This window comes from Aegilops tauschii, unplaced genomic scaffold, assembly GCF_002575655.3.
Source record: "Aegilops tauschii subsp. strangulata cultivar AL8/78 unplaced genomic scaffold, Aet v6.0 ptg000734l_obj, whole genome shotgun sequence".
Classification (NCBI taxonomy): Eukaryota; Viridiplantae; Streptophyta; class Magnoliopsida; order Poales; family Poaceae; genus Aegilops; species Aegilops tauschii.
In genome coordinates this window covers 1-20,000 of record NW_027332963.1, presented here as the reverse complement: position 1 = coordinate 20,000, position 20,000 = coordinate 1, and the positions used below count along the sequence as shown (strand labels likewise).

General features: G+C 46.1%; 1 pseudogene; it reads right to left on the bottom strand.

Moving 5' to 3' along the window:
* Positions 1-12,757, bottom strand: part of LOC141033981 (NADH-ubiquinone oxidoreductase chain 4-like) — a 42,265-nt pseudogene extending 29,508 nt beyond the window's left edge.
* Between the last annotated feature and the right edge of the window lie 7,243 nt (positions 12,758-20,000).

The following is a 20,000-nucleotide window of genomic DNA, read 5'->3' as shown; positions in this document are numbered from 1 at the left end:
AATTCCTGGAGGGGAATCAATCGAAGAGATTGCCTGCCCATGCTACAATTCCTTACTCAAAAGGACTAGAGTGCTAAGCTGCCTTCCCGGCACCACCACTATAATGAATGGCTCAAACAAATAGGAGATGAGAATCTAATTGATCCTTTCTAGAATAGAATATAAAGAGAAGCTTGTTCTGCCCATCTATCTAGAGAATGAAAAGGAACTAATGCCACTGATAGGAAATACATAGACCGTACGCCCACTTACCACTCTACCACTTCAATTCAATGACGGACTTCACCGATACCGATACCAAACCTAGCTTGAGAGAGATCGATCACAGGCATGTGGTGAACGATACCGAGAGAAAGAGCACTGAAATGAACCATATCGAGCACAGGTCTCACTCTACAAGTCAAGTTCGATGAGCTCTTAGCGGACCTGTGCCTACTATCTACTAAGTGTGTGCTAGGGAAAGAAAGCAAGCTGAGCAGTTCTCACTCTGTCCGGTGACCAAGAAAGCTTAAAGAATACCGTAAAGTGATCACTGAAACCTCATACCGATTCGCCACGTGAAAGCGGGGTTAAGGTAAGGCAGGAAAGACTGGCGCCGAAAGATATATATGTTTTGAAGAGAGAGATCCGCAGGCAAAAATCTTGAAGGAAGGACTGACTGAAGGAAGGAACAGACCGTAGCAAAAGCCGAAGAAGATGCGAATCAGGAAAAGGGAGACGAGTTCCAGTTGTTAGAAAGACCAGTGCCCGGAAAAGCAAGTCGGAAGGGGATCCGGATGTTCAGTGCTTAAAGAAAAAAGATAGGTGTTGCTCTGTTGTTTGCTTTGAGGTTTCCCCTAGTTGGGGAGACCGAGAAGAAAACCAGTAGGAAGGCGATCCGAAGTCTAGTGTTAAAAGAGATAGTTGCCCGCCTCTTGATGGAGAATTGAAAACATCCCAACGTATCTTTCACTAATTAAGTAGTAGTGAGGCGTCGGTACGTCAGCTGGAGAAGAATGCTTGCTTTTCGTATCACTGGTGTAGTGATTGACACGGTCTTCGCATATTGAACAACCTAAGAGTGGAAACACCTTAATCGCTTCTCCAAGCTTATCTATATATATTTCTCGATGGAAGCAGAAGGAAAGGCTTAAAGAAGGTGACAAGAAGAGAAACTTATTAGTTCGTCGTAGCCAACTTATCATTCCAATGAGAGGTCGAAGTACGATAGAAGTTATTGATACCGATTTAGGCGAGCAGCATAGCCTGGCAGAGCCAGAGGAAGAAGTCCGTCTTGTTAGCGAGTTAGCGAGTAGTTTCCTTTAGACGATTTCCGCGAGCATACTAGCTTTTCACGAACGCAGAGGAGAAAGAAAACCAACAACCAATAGGGTGAGGCAACTAACTACCAATCCTTTTATTGAATAGCCGCGGCGTGGGTAAACATAAAGAAGCCACAGAAGAAATCAAGCCAAAGGCTTCTCACTTTCTAAAGTAGTAAAAAGTGGATCCCCGCTTCGAGGCGCTTGGCGTAGATCTTTGAAAATCGTCAATCGGGTGAGCCAGCTATTATTGAGGGAGGCCAGGTCTACATACGTAATATCAAGTTGCTCTAGTTGCGTGTCTTTCGTACGGAAAGATGGGTGTTTTTATCCAAGCAAGGGAATAGAATAGGTAACAACCCCCCCTCACATCAAGCCTGTACGCTAGCTACCAACATATACTATGGAGTCCATGGCTACCTCCGCGGATGGAAGACCGTAGATTTTTCACTTTCGCTGAAGAGTTGAACTCTGACTGAAAGGACTTGACACATTGCCAAGGCGATTTTATTAGCCAGCTGTGGGATAGAGATCTGCGGTAAACGAGCGATAGCCTCTAAAGAGTGCCGAAATAGGATTGGTTCCTTTTTCTAAAGATCCGAGACTGGTGAACGTATTGCATAATTTAAAGAAGCCCATTTCATTAGAGGGAGGGAGCCCTTCCTACCTTTCTTTATTTAAGTGCTAGTGTCAAATGAGACAGTTGCCCGCCTTGGAGGGGTTGTAGCGAAAGCTCCGAAGTCCACTTCTTTACCAACTTGAATTCATAAGGAGACCGAACTCTATTCATGCTCAAGTGAACCACGGGTGATGATATTCCGCTGTTCTGAAATCAAATAGGAAACGGATGGCGCTTGAGTTTTTGATCTCGGCATGAGAAACTATTCCTCCTCCTTTTGCTTACAATCACCTCACTTCCCTTATAAGAAGATAATAGTGCTTGTATCCTGGGTCATGAGGTTCCCCTCTTCAGTCTGATAAGAAGAAGTCAAGGTCTCGGTTCCGTATTAAGTAAAGATAAGGAACCCGCCCAGAGGATTTCTTCGGTTTCGGTAGGGAAGCCACTGGTTCGTATCACGCTATGGTTGAGGGACCTTCTCGGTTCAAAGCTAACAAATAGGTCTCATGTTGGCACTCAATCGCTAAGAGCAGCCAACAACTTAACTTGCAGGCTTTAAAACCTGCTCATACGGTAATGGCGAGGGGTTTTGCGGATCCCTTTCTCTATGAGTTTCGGTTGATAATGACTTAAGGTGAGCAACGAACCTCCAATCACTTTTTCAGGAATACACAGAGAGAACCATCCGGCTGCACTCAACTGCAAACTAAAGGAACTCCTAACAAGCAGGGGAATTTCTCCTTTGTTACTGGTCGGGACGACCTAAATCCTGTGGTCAGTTCGGACAGGGGCATTACAAACGAGCTATGCTCTATGATTTCGCTTTGTTTACACGGGTGAGTGACCTACACCTTCCAATCTATGGTTTCACCCGCGAGGTAGAACTTTCTCTAAAGCTTCTTCGCTCCGTAATACACTTGCGCCTTCCTTTATAACCATGCACTCCCACTACTTCTTTAGGACATGGCTGACTTGCTTATCACAAGTCGTCTCCCGAAAAGGCAAATATCGAGACTGAGATGCTGCTTGGAGTCTTCATTCTCTAGGGCAGAGCTCACTACCACTCATTATCGGAGGGAGACGTAATAATACTGAGCTATTCTTCGATTTCCTTGCTTGCGAGATCAAAAACTGGGTATCGAACAAAGAAATCTGCTCACGGTACCTCTTACCTCAAAACTTCTATTGGATCTGGGATCAGAAGAATTCCAATTTGAATGTGCTCATATCCAACTACCCGAAGGGACGATATCAGGAAAAGCAAAAGGTGCATGGGCGGTTTCAAGTTGTTTTGGTTGCGCAGCTTTCGATCACTGTGTCAGCCGAGCTCTAACGCTTCTATAAAGTGAGAAATCATGGTACCTTCACGTCTACCTTTCCCAAGGGCTAGTTCAATTCCAGAGAAATGCAAGCAATCGTACTGGACTCCCGCCGCCTGCTAGGCTCACTATACCAAGTTAAGTTCCTCCAAAGTATTTTCATCATCGGTATCAGCAGAGTCACAAGATAAGGGATAAAGATAGTAGCCCATAGCTCCTTTATCAATTTCCTTCTGAAACTTATCAGGGTCTAACAATGTTGGAGAAGTAGTATTGCTGCTGTCAGAAAGAATAATGGTTTCTTGCCCATTGTGACAAATACTCATTGTTCTGGCCTTCCAATCTAAATTGATTGGACTGTGACGATATAGCCAATCATAACCCAGTATAACATCATTGCTTTCCAATTTCAGTAGCTTGAAGGTGTCTTGAAATGTGTGCCCTTTAATAAGTAGTATCTGCAGTGTAAGCTCCAGTAGTTAATTGACCTCCTCCAGCCACTTTGACAGTAAACAAATGTTTCTGACTCTCATATCAGTGAAGCCCACACCACCATAATCTTTAGGGGTGCATAGGTGTTCCCATCTGACCATGTGAAATTTCTTCTTCTTACTCCCAGTAGAAGTGATTTCTTATTGTATCAACTTTTTTCTGTATTTTGACAGGCAAAGTGTAGCAACCCAGAAGGTACATAGGGACATTTGATAAACATGCATTGATCAATATATCTCTTCCTCCATAAGAGAAATGTTTGCATTGCCAAGAGTCCAACTTCTTTTCTACCTTTTAATGAAAAAAAATCATTAGAAGAGATCTTGTCTTTGCTGATTGGTAATCCCAGATATTATATTTTATTGGAAATTTGCCTATCTCACAGTTATATCAGCTACCCTCTGCTCCTCCTCTACACTCAACCCTACTGTGAAAATATCACTCTTCAAGTAATTGACTTTCATGCCAGACATTTCCTCTAAACAGTAGAGAAGGAATTAGAATCCAGTAATAGACTCCATGTCATTATGCAAAAAAAGCAAAGTATCAGAAGCATATTGCAAATGACTAATCCCCCCTGGTATCAGATGTGGTACCAAACCTCTAATCACACCTGCTTCCTTAGCTCTATCCAGAATTGCAGATAGTGCATCACCTACTAGGTGAAAAAGCAAAGGAGAAAGAGGATCTCCTTGCCTCAAACCTCTGAAAGTAGAGAAATATTCTCGCCAATCTCCATTCATATTCACACACACTTTGCCTCCTTCCACTGCTTGTCTAATCCAATCTATCCACCTGTCAGGGAAGTTTTTCCTATGCATTACCTCTGCCAAGAAAGGCCACTGAACTCTATCATAAGCTTTTTCAAAGTCCAACTGAAGCAAAATTCCTTCAGAGTGAGAGGTTTTCAACTCATGCAAAACTTCATGAAGAATTACACATCCATCCAAAATGTACCTCCCAGGAATAAATCCAGTCTGAAGAGAGCTGATTACTTGTCGAGCCAGAGGAGTAAATCTAAGTGTCAGAGCTTTGGTAATAGCTTTAAACATAACATTTAGAACACATATGGGTCTATACTGTAGGATACTATTAGCATCCTTAATCTTTGGCAGTAGAGAAATGACACCATAGTTTAGTCTGGACAAGTTCAACCTGCCATGATACAGCTCCTGAAGCATTTATATTAGTATATCTCTCAACTGGGGCCAAAAAGCTCTAAAAAGCTAACAGAGAAGCCATCTGGACCTGGAGCAGTATTTGGTTTCATGCTTTTCACCACCTTGTCTATCTCTTCACTCATGAAGTTAATACAAGTGAGGACTGATTTCTGTCATTCATATAATTCAGAAGAGGAAGGCCGGTTGAGTGCTTTCCGCGTAAGACTATTGAGTTTCCAGCTGATTGCCCATATTTTCCAGGATAGGATTTGTCCACTTGATTGAATTCATGTCATTGAAGCAATGAACTTGCTAGCCAGCGTGCCAAAAAGGTTGCTGACTTTGGGTACACAGAGTAGTGGCGAGAAAAGGGCTTGCGCCTCAGCCGTTTCGCTTGATTCGGACCTTGTGGTTGTAGTCACAGGGTACAAAGATAACCCCACAACCATTTGTTGTATTCTTTAAGTCAATCGCTCGTAGTATGTGCTAGAATGAGATGAGATCCAGCTCAAAGGTGAAGACCTCATTCTTTGAACCCTCCCGGGCAGTTCCTGTTCTAGCTTCTCTATCTCTAGCAAGTGATACGAACAACACAACATCTTCTCCGGTCGTAGGTCGGTAGGGCTTGCCCTGGCTAAGAAATGGAATAAAAAATTCCCGGTTTCTTGACTGTTTCTGAGATTATTTACCTTTATTTACATGAAGATGCACGGTCTCTTACACTTTTCCTAGCTTAAGTTGGCGGATTGGTAAACAAACGGCTCTGCAGCTCCGTTCGCTTCGGCACCACTCCCTTGCTTCTTATCGAGGTCGGTGCCAACAAACAAGTCCCATTCGAGCAATGGAATCTACATAAGAATGTAATCACTGTTAAGTATTCCACTCACTGATGCCCAGGAAAATGGGCCTCTGAAGAAAGCAAAGACGTGGCCCAGACCGAAAAAGGAACTTGATCACCCGGAGAAGATTTCTTTTCTTTGCTGATTCCTCTCAATGAAATTTGCCATGTTGCACTAAGTTACTTACGGATGTATGCATGCAGTCCGGGAACACTTTGGGGTGAACACCCATCCGAACAAGTAGGGTCAATAGTTCAGCATTTAGGCCGTAACATTTAGCAAAAAACGAATCTGAAACCCAACAAGTGCTCTCCGAACCAAGCTAGATAGTCTCCTATCACTAGGCTCACCAACCAACCTGGACTTTGATTCTTTCTTATTATTCTAACCGGATATAAAAACCATAAGGATTGTTTCCAGCCGAGAGTTCCCATATGACATAAGCGCTCTTGGGTGGGGTGGGCCCTCATTCGCCAGGTCTTTGAGTGCCCGTCGTACCACGTGGTTGGTACACTAGGCTGATAGATACTTTACTTTAAGGATCTGGCACCTTCGCTAGACGGAGAGTAAGCGACTTCTATTAGCACCGGACCGTCGAGTCGAATTTCTCGTGTCATGTGCAACGTCCATCAATGGTGGTTCATTAATGTCCATAGATTTAGACTCCTTCCCCCTTCCCTTATACGCAAAAGATCGAGAGGGGCCCGAACCCAAACCGAGAACGTAAACAGAATTCGACTCACTCTCGTATGGCTCGCCCTCGAGCCCTGGGCGAGTCGGCCGGGTCTTTCCCTCTTGTTCTGTTTCCGCCACGATAAAGACGCACGGAAGAACTATGGTATGCCCAGCGCGTGGAGGATCCGTTGAGAGTGTCCCTTGTCTCGGTAGGGAACAGTACCTATTGTCTTGAAAAAAAAAAGGTCAGTGCTACGGTCCCCTATTGTTTGATCCAATATTGACCGGTGCGGATCACGTTCTACTACCTCCGGTCCGTGGTTCGACCTCCCGTAGTGGTCCTTGCTTTTCTTTTTGAAAGCTCCGCAGGGCCAATTTTGCGTACTTGCTCAGCGTGCCCCCCTTTCGTCGAGTGCCCCGCCCGGTTCACAGGGCTGTTGGCCTACCAAGCAAGCACTTGCCCGCTGCTCCTGCCGCCTGCCAAGTGGGCTCCGCGCTCGTTATCCTGACTGTTCTCTCTGCTGGGCCCTTTCCTATTGCTCTAACCATAAGCTATGGCAATTCCAGCTCGCACCCACTCTGGCCCGCCCAGCGGGGCCTGAGTGAGCTCAGTGGTCAGCCCCTGACGTTAGGGGTCTTTCGCTTTTGCCAGATCTATAGAGATATTACGAGTCCTCCGTCCCAGATTCCCTCGCCGCGGCCATCTGGTTCACCGGTACTACCAAAAAGTCTCATGCTTACGTTACTGTGACTGATATATAAGTATGATCTCGGACTACGAAGACCCAGTCGTGCTTCTGGTTTCCATTCTCATCATCATATTGAAGGAAACTCCTCGTGCTCTGCCATAAGAACTTGGAGTCCGTATCATGGTGAAGGTAAGGTAACGCTGTGATTCTTGCTCAAAAAACTGACCGAACACGTTCGAGTTATTGGCTCGTCCGACCCGGCAGCATTCATGAGTCGCTCGTTCAACTGTCCCTCGGAGACACGGTCGAGAAGTGCCATGCATGGTCGCCCCCCCCGTCCTTTCTTTCTCTCGGTCCCACCAGGGTGGGCCCCTCTGGGGTAATAAAGAAATGGATAAAAAAAGGGGACTTCTGCTACGGGCTATGCCACCCATTACTTATGAGGGAAGTCGCATCCGTCCCATCGCAAGCACCTACAATGTCATGATCACATTGGTTTACCCTTTTTTGGTAGTTCAACGGACGGTCGCCCCTCCAACAAGAAAAGGTAGAAATATGGAAACTTCTCTGCCATTTAGATCGGAGAATTTATAGAGGAAATCGGGTTTTAAATTTCCAGAAACCACACGATTATATAGCCAAAGGGAATACGCCGCGCCTAAAATCATCCCAAGCGCAGCTAATGTGGCTACTAAGCTATTTCTTTGGAAAGCTCCTACTAAGATTAGAAATTCCCCGATAAAGCTGCTAGTGCCGGGTAAACTCATATTGGCTAAAGTGAAAAAGAAGAAAATGGTAGAGAAATTCGGCATGGTGCTCACTAAACCTCCATAATATCTAACAAGTCGAGTCTTATGTCGGTCATATAGAACACCAACACATAGAAAAAGGGCTGAAGAAACCAGTCCATGACTTAACATAAGTAAAATGCTACCTCCAATTCCCTGTATGTTCGATAGAGCCTAATATTCCCCCAGAGTACGCCGCTTACCCCCCGAACCGTACAAGATAGTTACCACCTATCATACGGCTTTCTAACTCCACTTCTTTTTCTGGTCGTTCCGCTCTGTCGGATCGATGGTAGTCTCAGAGATCTGGTAACCTCCGACATTTTTGACAACACGCTTCCTGCTTCCGTTTTGAGTTGCGCATCTTTCTCCCCGGGGCATACTATAGTATCACATCGTAGACCCCCACCCCAACTCTATCTTCCTTATCAGTGAACCGGAACATAGTGCATAGGTACTCTTCGATGCTGCGAGGACGAGACGAGGTGACATACTACGATCACGCACTGAAGTTCTGCCCTTCGGCTCGGCATATGGAACCTCTCAGCTGCTCCCTCGGGATAGGTAGGCCCACCCCCCCTTTCCCGAGAGGCGGCCGGGCTGTGTTTCCCCTGCGGCCACCCAGTGGCGGCAGAAAACGAAAAAGGGTGGGCTCCGCGCGGTTCGCGTTTTATTGTAAAAAGAGAGCTTTTCATTCTCTTATAGAAGCCCGCGCCCACGCGGGTAAAGCCCAGCGAAGCTGCAGGGAGCACTGAGCAATGGGGGGATGAGGGCGACTCCGCCCACGGGTTGGACCACACCACAGGCAAAAGTCCTTCCACGGCAAGAGAAGGGTGACCGGAACAAGAAAAGGGAGCTAGTCGTTGGAGGGAAGACAAGGCTCGTTCCGTGCGACTCCACAGAAGAGTACGCGCGCTAGAAAAGGCAGCCAGCTTAAAAACGCTAGCTAGCTACTTTTGTAGCCTTATTTAGTTTGGTTGCCTACGCTTGCTCTCCGGCGCGCTACGGCAACACCCCCTGCTTGCTTCTTTCTGTTCGACGCGGAGCTCGCAGCCTCCCCACCCTTGCTTAGCGTTCCACTTGTGATCCTGGAGGATTTGGAGAAATGCGCCCGACCATGAAGAATGGATTTTGTATTTTATTTCATGTGAACGGCCCTATCTTGTAAAGAATGGTTTTTCGTGCTATAGACCACGTTGAGAAAGACCAACCAACAACACAAATAAAGACCGTTCCATTTGGGTACCTCGAAAGGGAGGTGCTCCTTATGATGCTACGGACGGCTGTCCGAAGTGCATGCAATGACGGGCTCGGATAGGATAGGATTGTGCGCGCCGGGCCCTTCGGGTGTCCATATTTTGGCCGACCTTAGCGTATATACTATGTTATGCGGCCGTAATATTTTGATACCTTCCACCGCTGTTACGCCAGAAATCCAAGGTTCCACACGAGCTCCTGTTCTGCGGCGTGGTGGCAGGACCGCTAGGGGATTGGCTCCGGGTGTAGGTAGGGTCAAATCCGCAGGGGTCATGCAAATACATAGGCCCCTTCCCTTCTGCCGAGTTGTTTAGAAGGCGCTTTCCGTTCTACGGTCCCTCGGAGCGAAGGGTTAGGCAGGTAGTACGGGCCCTCTGACTTCCAGCTATGTGCTGTGTGCGACTCCCGCGAAGCGAATGAAGGGAAGCTCTTCGAGCTTTCTCCGCCAGCGGCTTATGTAGTGGTCGGCATTCCTACGTGCTCCGACTGATCCCCACTGGAGATTATATGAGGGGTCTTGGAAACTGTCGTGACGCTTTGGTGACGAAGGTCACCGGGGTGACTATGGAAGGATTCCGTGGTAGTCTCTGACTCCCTCCAACTCAATCAATATCAAGAACATGTCGTGAGCATGGGGGTTTGGCCGACTACTAAACTATTGGCTAGGGCTTTTCTAGTTATAGCTTCTATAGTGAGTGGCCCTTCCGCTTTGATCTAGTTGTAGTTTGTATTGTACTAAATTGAACACATATCAAAGAAAGGCGATCAATCAATAAGTAGTTGCCCTTCTCCGGCCTGGGAAAAGCAGCGAACTCGTTAAACAAGGGGCTTTTTTATTCATGGTCGCTACTGTTGTATTGTATATTGTCGGGGGAAGCTACTGCTTCTACGACAGCTCCGCTTCCTCGTCTTGCTTCTACTTTGCTTGTTTGCGCGAAGGCTTAGAGTCCTTTTCGCTAGGTCCAAATTCGTCAAAGCGAAAGATCTGATCCAACGGAAATCCCGCATATTGAGCGCAGCTGATATGTGGCTACTAGGCGCGATCATCCCGCATGCCATAAAAAAATACTTCTTTTTTTTATGGCCCGTCATATAAAGATAGAATAGATATGGATAGAGAGACATTCTATTGATTCGCGAAATGGCTCGTCGATCCAAATGAATCATTCTTCTGGTCTCTCTCTGCCCCCCCGCCCCAAAACTGACCCACGACACAGCGCCCATTCGTTTCGCGCGCGGGAAGGCAACGAAGTTCAGTTCAAAAGACCGCAGCGGAGTGGAGCAGCCGCGACACGAAGTTCCTTACCTTAGCTGGATCTCGCTGGTGCCACCTAAACGGTAGGTATAGGCGGCGGATGTCTGACGTTTGGAGTTGTCGTTCGTGCACCTGTCCCCAATAGAAGAATGAGTGATCCCTTCCCCTGCGGATCATGGCCTTACCACTAGGTCCCCGATGGCCAGCGGGGGATTCGGTATAGCAGCTCACGTTCGTTTGCGCTTCGCGTTCCCGCTGGACTGGGCACGTGTTAGCTGTAGGAAGTATGGTTACGAAAGTGACTTCGGTTCGCCAGTTCAGGCTCAACTCCTCGCTTTACGTTAGCGGACTTACAGGTCGGGCCGGGGCTCCACGCTCTTTCTTTCTGTGTGGGACGATGCCGGGGAATGTGTCGAGGCGGCGAACAACAACAAGACAACTAACTACATTTGCTTTTTCCCTCCATGAGATGAGCCAGTGCATTGGACCGATGGATAATAGAACTGAGCTGGCCAAACGCTTGGGCGCTCTACATACGATGTAGAAAAAATCAGATACATATCGATTTCTTTCTGATGGATCCAGAATAGATAGATATCTTGTATCATCAATAGATAGAAAGAGGTCAACCCTTATTATTGATAGAAAACCTTTCGATCTATCAGAACAGATCAGGCCATCTATCAATCGATTTGAATCATCTCGCTTTTCGTTCATTTCAGCCACGCCATAATAGCCGCCACAATAAGAAAGAAGCAAGCGAAACAGCTAGAAGCGCTCGCTTCGCCGCGCCCAACAATTCTTATTCACGGGAAAGCCAACCGAAAGATTCGATTCGGACTTCGTAGAGCCGGTGCTGCTGCTGTCTGCGTAGGGCCGTCCCCCACTCCCGTCCCGGGGCGCTAAGGGGTTTTGTTTTAGGAACAGACGGCGGTGTTTTGCTGACGCCTCGAATCGACGCTTTTGTTGCGACATGCTAAGTTTTCTCCCCTATTGCTAGTAGGTTGATGGGTCGCACGCCCGGCACACATGTTTTGGCCTTGCTTGTGTGTCCATAACTCAAAATAGGTGACCTAACGGCCGCCGCCCGACTAAACATACCAATAGTCACCAAATTCATATGGGCTACTGAGGAGTAGGCAATGATCTTCTTAAGATCGATCTGTCTTAAAGTGGTCAAGGAAGTATATATTATAGCAATCGCGCTTAGAGTATAAATGAAAGGAGTGAAACAAAGTGTCGCTTCGGGAAACATGGGTATTGAAAATCTTAAAAACCCGTAGGTTCCCAATTTTAAAAGAATTCCAGCCAAGATGACGGATCCAGCCGTAGGTGCCTCTACATGGGCTTCGGGTAACCAAATATGAACTGGTACCATAGGCACTTTGACGGCAAAAGAGGCGAAAAAAGCAATCCATAGAAGGATTTGGCGCCGCTCACTAAATTCAGTGGTTAATAAAATTTGTAAATCGGTGGTTCCTGTTTGGAGAAGAATCAACAGAATAGCTAATAGCATAAAAACGGATCCAAGTAAAGTATATAGGAAAAACTGATATGCTGCCTTGATCTTTCTTTGTCTCGAACCCCATACCCCTATAATGATGGTAGAGTCAGGGGTGGCCCCAAAGCGGAATTGACCGGTGGTAGTTGGTCGAAGCTCCAGTGGGTAGCCACTCCCTTCTCAGGGAACCGTACGTGAGACTTCCGCATCATACGGCTCCGTCCCGAGCTTCCGTCGTCGGCCCTTGTCATTAGACCACTATGCTTGTCTTTTCCGCCTTGACTCTCGAATCTTTTGCTTCTCGGGTGGTGGCGAACAATGCTGCTTGCGTAGCGGGAGATGCCCGCCCGTCGTTTAGGCCTGCTTCCTGCCCGAAAGAAGGCTAGCCGGACTAGTGGTAGGGGACCCGACCGTAAAAAACCCTACCCTATTCTCGAACCCTCTGCCGAGCTCTACCCTGCCCGCATTTATTTGGAAGGGGGCCAAAGAAATGTCTCCACCTGCTGCCAACAGTCTTTCTTCGGAATTCTACTGAACGGGTCGATCCTCCCCTCCGTTTGTTTTAGCAACTTATCCTAAGGTCTCTTCGCCAAGAACTCTCCGGCAACGACAGAGGAACTAACCTGCCTGCAGTGGCGGGGCGGCTTTTTTTTTAAATAAGACCTGGACGATTATCCCTACCCTCGGTAGCTTACGAGTTTACGTCCATCCCTGGTCGGGTACAGTTTCCTTTATTTTTATCCCTTGTAGCCGTTACCCGAATTCGCGCAAGTGTGTCCACACCCCCCCTGACTTGACGAGGAATTCATTCTCGCGAACAAACACACCCCCTACACACACCTAGGAGCACCCCTTCCTGCATATCCATACAAGACCTGAGTAGGCGGGTCGAGGTCCTACGAGGTACCCACTACTCGGAGTACCCTCCCACCAAAAAAAGATGTGTGGTTCGGTGGTTCGACCAGAAATGCTATGCTTACGCACAAGACTACCCCTCTTCCCGAAAGCTTCGCGGGGACCTTTACTACTTTACGACGACGGGGGACCGCCCGTAGGGGGTTTACTGCACAAGGCCCCTGCAGAGGAAAAGCTTGATCCCAGCGAATAGAAGATGCTCAGCTCCGCACAACATAGGGATTGGCACGCTTTCGGAAAGAACATAGAATAGTAGAGGATCCAGCATGCAGGACACGGCGATCATTAGAAATTCACGAATTAGAAATGCTGTAATATACTCTTTCCCAAAACTTCTCATACCAGACCAACCCACTGAAATGCAAATAGGGATCAGAAATGTGGTCAATATCACGAAGAATAATGAAAGACCGTCTATACCCATATACAAATGGATGTTTTCATAAGGAAGCCATCGAAGGCTTTCCACAAATTGAGATTTGGCCGTAGAAGGATCGAATTGTATCCGAGGAACAGGGGGATACAAAAAAGTAATAAGAGAAACGCACAGACCAATCAATCGTATCGGTCTTATTGAAGAATTTGGAATGAAAAGAGGAGTAATGCTTCCTAGCACGGGACAGAGAATAGGACCACTTAGATCGAAATAGCATTCACAGAAATGTTCTAACATAGAGTAGAATTGAACATTGAAAAGATTAGTTGACAACAGTCAATCAAAAGATGGGGCGCCAAATTACTAAACAATAGGGGTCTTTCTGTGCAAGTCAGCTGAACACCGTAATTGATGAGTGAGTAGGTGGGTTAGGTGCACCCCTCGCCCAGTGGGAAGTCATGAGGCTAGCCCCCCCCCTGAATGAAGAAGTAGTGGGGCCCCCTGCCCGCCCACGTATGCGCCTTTATTTAGATTCTAACTAAATATTATACTGAACTTTATCCGGGAATCTTTCTAAAGAATCCATCTGGCAAAACGCAATTTGTCGATTTCAATCTAAGGTGCACCTTGCCTTTTTCAGGTAGCTTTGTTACGCCTATTCAGCTAGGTGGGGCATTGGTCATAGCCGAAGTCGAAGGGAAAAAATAAGGTAATGAGATGATGGTGCCATCAAGAAGTTTTCGACGAACGTAGTAGCGGCCAAAAATGAAACTCTTGCATGAAAGACCGGATTTGACGCAAGATGAATGGCGTTGGGGTTTTTCAAATGAAACCCGCGATCAGAAAGTCACCAACGGAGCCATACAATCTATCTAGTAGTGTGCCATGGCACGGTACTCCGCTTCGGCAGTGGAAGGAGCAACTGTCTATTGCTTTTATCTCATCCAAGATAGTGTCTCGTCTCCCCATAAAATAGATAAGCCTGTAGTTGAGCACCTATCTGAAGGCCCAATCGGCATCAGTAGTTGCACGCAACTCTAAAGAAGACGATGACGGAAAAAAGGACGGCTCGAGAAAAGGTACCTCGAATATATCTAAGAATCCGATGAACTGCTGCAAAGTGAACTGACCGGGGGGCAGCCATGAAAGGCTGACTTTCTTAGGAAAAGCCATCTGGGCAAGAGATCGTCAGATAAACCAAACTGCCGACCTACTGTCTGTACTGCGTCGGATCAGATAATGGTGAGCCATCAGTCGGACGGAGTTTAACGTAAAGCTCCAAGGGAGTGTCAACAGTCTTCTCATCATTGAGTTGAGCTCGAGTGATCAAGTCATGACGTTATTTGATCTGAGATACCAAATATCCACGAGGAGAATGTGCGACCTCCAAGCCAAGAAAAGGCTTAGGGCGCGTCAGCGCCTTCATAGCAAATAATTGATGAAGGCGACACTTGATCAGCGATATGGTAACGGAGTAATCACCAGTCAGTTTGATATCATCAACATACAACAACAGAATAGCACGTCCTCGAGGATAAACTGATACGAACATGGCCGAATCATGATCACTCCGAGCAAACCCTGCCTGGATAACATAACCACTGTGCTGAACTTCAAAAACCGACGCTATCGGGGCTTGTTGAGACCATAGATCGCTTTGCGTAAAGGACAGACAAGAGAAGAAGTCAGAAGGGCAGGTTCTCTTTCATCCGTCTTTTCTAGGTGCGCATCTCCATCTACTAAAAGTAGGGGTGGTTGCCATAGATAGATTGGGTCATTCGTAACCTGAGCAATAACCGATGCTACTACAGCAATAACGGAAATAACCGATGCTACAGCAGAAACTACAGCTATACGTGGCGGCCCCACACGCAGCTTTGTTTAACAAGCATCACCCTTCCTTTCTTTTCAAATGCTTCCTCAGTCAATCAGCAGCTTATTCGATTCCTATTCTTATTAAACATCTGATATAGATGGTGGGAACAATGAAGCAGATTCTTCATCTGTAGGTTGCAATCCGTATGATTTCTTTTCTCGATCTCCTGCTTGTGTTTCACCTCGCACCTAAGCATCACGTTCCTAGGGACAGAGACATCTGCGCTCTAAGGCAATCATAGTACTACCAGCATGGTTACATCGTTCTGCGGGCAAGCTTCAACTTCAAAGTCACCTGATTTGGCACCAGCCAAAGGAGTAGGAACAGCAGCTGGGGAAGCACCATTACCATCCATGGGATGCTTTGTGAACAGCCCCCTCTGTTCAATACCGATACCTGTCAGATTCCATAGCTGATGAATCTCTTTCTTTTTCCACTCTTTCCCCGTCACGCAAGACGCTTTTCTGGCACAAACCTAGTAGTTATTTGTCCTGCGGATCTTGGGTGAACTGATGACACTGATGCTCCAAGACCAAGAGTTTTCACAGCCAAAGCTATTGAAGCTGCTCCCTCCCATGAATCACAGCTTTCTGGACGCACTGCTTGAACACCATGGAGCAAGATAGAGAAAAAACTCCTATCCCAGTTGATCGAGCTGAACCCACCCACCGCCGGGCAGGTGCATCAGCCTCTTCTTTCTAGTTTCCGACAGGGCTACCCGCACTAGCCTCTGACCTCTACTCCAAAACCTGAACTTCACAGATCCGAAGCCTAAACCTTCACTACTTCCATCACTTCACAGAGCAGGTCTTGTTTTCAAACTTGCTTTCGGGTTAAGTGCAGAAAATCAATTCAATATTCCTGTCATTGAGGATCTATTAGATGAGCTACATGGTGCACAACTGTTTTCCAAACTTGATTTGAGATCAGGTTATCATCAGATAAGAATGAGAAGAGAAGACATTCATAAATTTTAGGACATATTTTTGTCATTATGAATACTTAGTGATGCCATTTGGACTCACTAATGCACCTGCTACCTTCCAATCTTTAATGAATCATGTTTTTGCTCCGGAAATACCTTTTGGTATTCTTTGATGATATTCTGATATATAGCAAGACCAAACAAGCTCATCTCAAGCATCTAAAGTTAGTCCTGGACATTCTAAGGTCATAAAAACTATATGCTAAGATTAGCAAATGCAGTTTTCCTGTCCCTCAAGTGGAGTATTTAGGGCATGTTATCTAAGGATAGGGTCTATCTACAGACCCCCACAAAATAGTTGCCATCAAAGAATGGCCAGCACCTAAGACTATCACTCAGTTGAGGAGTTTTCTTGGTATGGCTGCAGAAAAAGAAGATTTGTCAAGAATTATGGGATCAATTCTAGGCCACTTCATGACTGTCTAAAAAAAGATTCATTCCAGTGGTCAGATGCTCAAATTGAGGCCTTCACAACATTGAAGAATTGTCTGGTCACTGCTCCTGTTATGGCTTTGCCTGATTTGACCCTACCATTTACTTTTTAAACAGATGCATCAGGTCAAGGTATTGGTTCTGTCCTCATGCAACAAGGCAGACCAATTGCTTATTTCAGTAAAACCCTTGGACCCAGAAATGCAGCTATGTCAACTTATGATAAGGAGAAGCTTTAGCTATTTTGGAATCCTTGAAGAGATGGCGCCACTACTTTCTTGGTTCCCAATTCTTTTTTTGATCAAAACTGATCAACAGAGCCTTAAATACATCACAGAACAAAAAGTCTCTGAGGGCATCCAGCACAAGCTTATGTGAAAATTGCTTGAATTCAATTACAAGATTGAATACAAAAAAAATAAAACAAGGTTGCAGATGCTTTGAGCAGAAGAGATTCTCTTATGATGGCAGTCACTGCAGTTACTCCTGCTTGGGCTTCAACTGTAGAAACCAGCTACACTAATGATGATCACTGCAAATCTCTGCTTGAGAAGCTCACTGTATCAGCCAATGCAGCACCCCCTTATACTCTTCATTCTGGCATTTTGAGATATAAAGGAAGAATATATGTGGGATCAGATGCTGTTCTTAAACACCAAATCATTGATTCACTTCACAACTCTCCCATAGGAGGCCATTCAGGCATTGTGGCTACTTATCAAAGGGTAAAAAAGCGATTTTATTGGCGCCAGGCCAGGAGATTGAAACTTTTCTACATGAGTGTGCAGTTTGCCAAAGAGTCAAGGGAGAGCATTGCCACTACCCTGGTCTCCTAGATCCACTGCCATTACCTACTTCTGCTTGGACTGACATCTCCCTGGATTTCTTTGAGGGTCTTCCCAAATCATTGGGCAAAGAAGTCATATTGTTGGTGGTGGACAGGTTCACTAAATATTCTCATTTCATTCCCCTTGCTCACCCTTATACAGTACAATCAGTCTCTCATGCTTTCATGGATAATGTTTTTAAGTGGAATGGATTGCCAAAGTCAATAGTCTCTGATAGAAACTGGATATTCACAAGTAACATGTGGCAGGCCTTCTTCAAAGCACTGCAAGTGAAATTGAGGTTTAGCTCTGCCTATCACCCACAATCAGATGGCCAGACAGAACGTGTGAATCAGTGTGTGGAAAATTACTTGCGTTGCATGGTTTTTCAGCAACCAAGGAAGTGGGCTAGTTTGGATCAAGCAAATGCCACTTGGGAGGATGCCGACTTCATCAAAGGTCTCTTTCCGGAGTTCTATACAGCTCCTATTCGTGGTTGGTGCCCTAATTCCAACACTTGACAATGCTTTGGGGGAGGTATTGTCATATCTGAAGATTACTGTACCTAACTCTCGATTGAATTCAGAGTGCTGCCTTTACTTCATCTGCCGTGAACGGAGCCAAGAGGCTTGCGTTCATTTCTTCAGTTACTCGCCTGTTTACTTTCCCCAGTAGCCCAGGGTCGGGAGCTAGGACTTCTGAGGTGAACAGTCCCTCAAAGTAACCCTGTATCAGAGATGCTAACTGGTCATTACCTTCGATCCTGTTGCCGTTTGAGTCATTCAGAAACTTTATTATGTTCTTCTTTTTTCTCCGTTGCAAAATGATGTGATGAAAGAAGCTCGTATTTCGGTCTCCATGGCGGAGCCAATTAGCCCTTCCTCTTTGCAGCCATTAATCCGAGTGCAAACTCTCTCAATTAAGTGTTGGAAGCAGTCGCTCCTATCCACTCCTACCAGGGAGGGGAGCCCCAAGTATTTGTCAGTGAGCGATTCGGTGACAATATTCAGCAGGTTGCATACCTCTTGTCTGTCCCCCCTATCTGTCTAAGGGTCCTTGGTAAAACTCTCTTCATTGAAGGCAGTACGTGGGTATCCATCTTATCTACGGTCTGCGGGTCATCCACATGACCAAAACAAAGGGTACGAAAGCAGTGAAACCGATATATCTGTTGAAGGCGATCCCACCGGTCCTATTTATTAAGTTGCAATGGCGAGTATCTTTGGACCCCAAAGAGTTGTATAAGTTGGAAAATGGAGATTTGCCTGTGGCATTGGCCGTTGGGCAGCTAGCTATTGCATTTGAAGGCTCCACAGAAAGAACCCGCAGGTACTATTACGACAGGTGGCTTCGAATCCAGTTTGTTAGTCGTTTGCATCTCGGTTAACAAAAATAAGCTTGAATCCCTCCATTCGTAGATCAATCAGCTAAAGTTGTTAAAACAATGCCCCGGTAAAAAGGTAGCAGAAGGTCGTTCTTTCTTACTCGAAGTTGCACTCAGGTGCTGCCGTTTTAGAGCTAGGCGATATTCTCTGTGTAAACCAGTATCGTATCTGTTCGATATGGACCATTCTATAAGTATAGTCATTTCAGTCTTCCTCAAAGGATCTCCGATCTATTGTGCAACCTTCCCTTCGAAACCCACCCCACACGAATACTTCTACCCCTTATCACAGCTCCAATGCCCACAGGCATCTGTCTCTAGCACAAATCTTTTACTGAAATCAGGGAGAACCAACACAGGGGCCTCAATTAAAGCTTGCTTGAGAACATCAAAGGATTGCTTTGGCTTGTCCACACAAATGGTACTCCTTTCTTTAACAAGTTCGTGAGAGGTCTCCTAATTATGTATATACAGGATGAGTCACATCTTGACCGGAGCCATGCGGAGCACAAAAAGTGAAGAGAAAGGATTTGTTCACCACTTTAAGCCAAAAGATAGAAATGAAAGCTGTTCCCATAGAATGAGATTAGATCCCGCAAGTGAGCTATTTATACCGAAGCTTACAAGAAGCAAAGTTGAAACGGGAGCTTTCCCACCACGGCATCCAACTCTTCTCTTCCGTAAGCAAAGGGGCTTTCAACGAGATAGGGAGCTGTACAATTTCACCCGTGGGTGGGGCTGGCTACGCTTGCTAGATTGGATCAAATATACGTGTCCTACGCTAGGCGGAATCGTTGTTTCACTCCTCCAAGCGTTCCTTGCCAATGGGTAAAGCCTTTATCTATCACTTCGGTCGGAGACATATTAATTACCTTTTTTATCCTGGGACCCTTGAAAGCTCGCTTCCCTTCCTGAACTGAGGGAAACCGGTGCCTGAGAGATCCGTTATCTGCAGTCTCTGAGCTTGATTGCACATCTTTTCCTGCTCATACATGTGTTTTTGCACGCTTGAGACCTCCTCTTTCGCTTGGCTATCCGAGGAAAGATGTCTTACGAGGTGGGTTGGACAACGTACGTAGTGAGCCTGCTGCTATCAGTGTGAAGATGAGCATCTATCTTTCTTTTCAGGATTTAGTGTGTGTGTGCTTGTTCTTAAGGGAACGTGCAAATCACCCAATCATATCAGGATGGATCCAATGGGTGTGATTTTTTTCTGTATTGATCACTTACCCACGCTATAAGAAGAAGGGCGTCATGGAAGAGTTTGGGGTCCAAAGCCACACCTTCTTTCCCCCATAGGAACAGAGGTC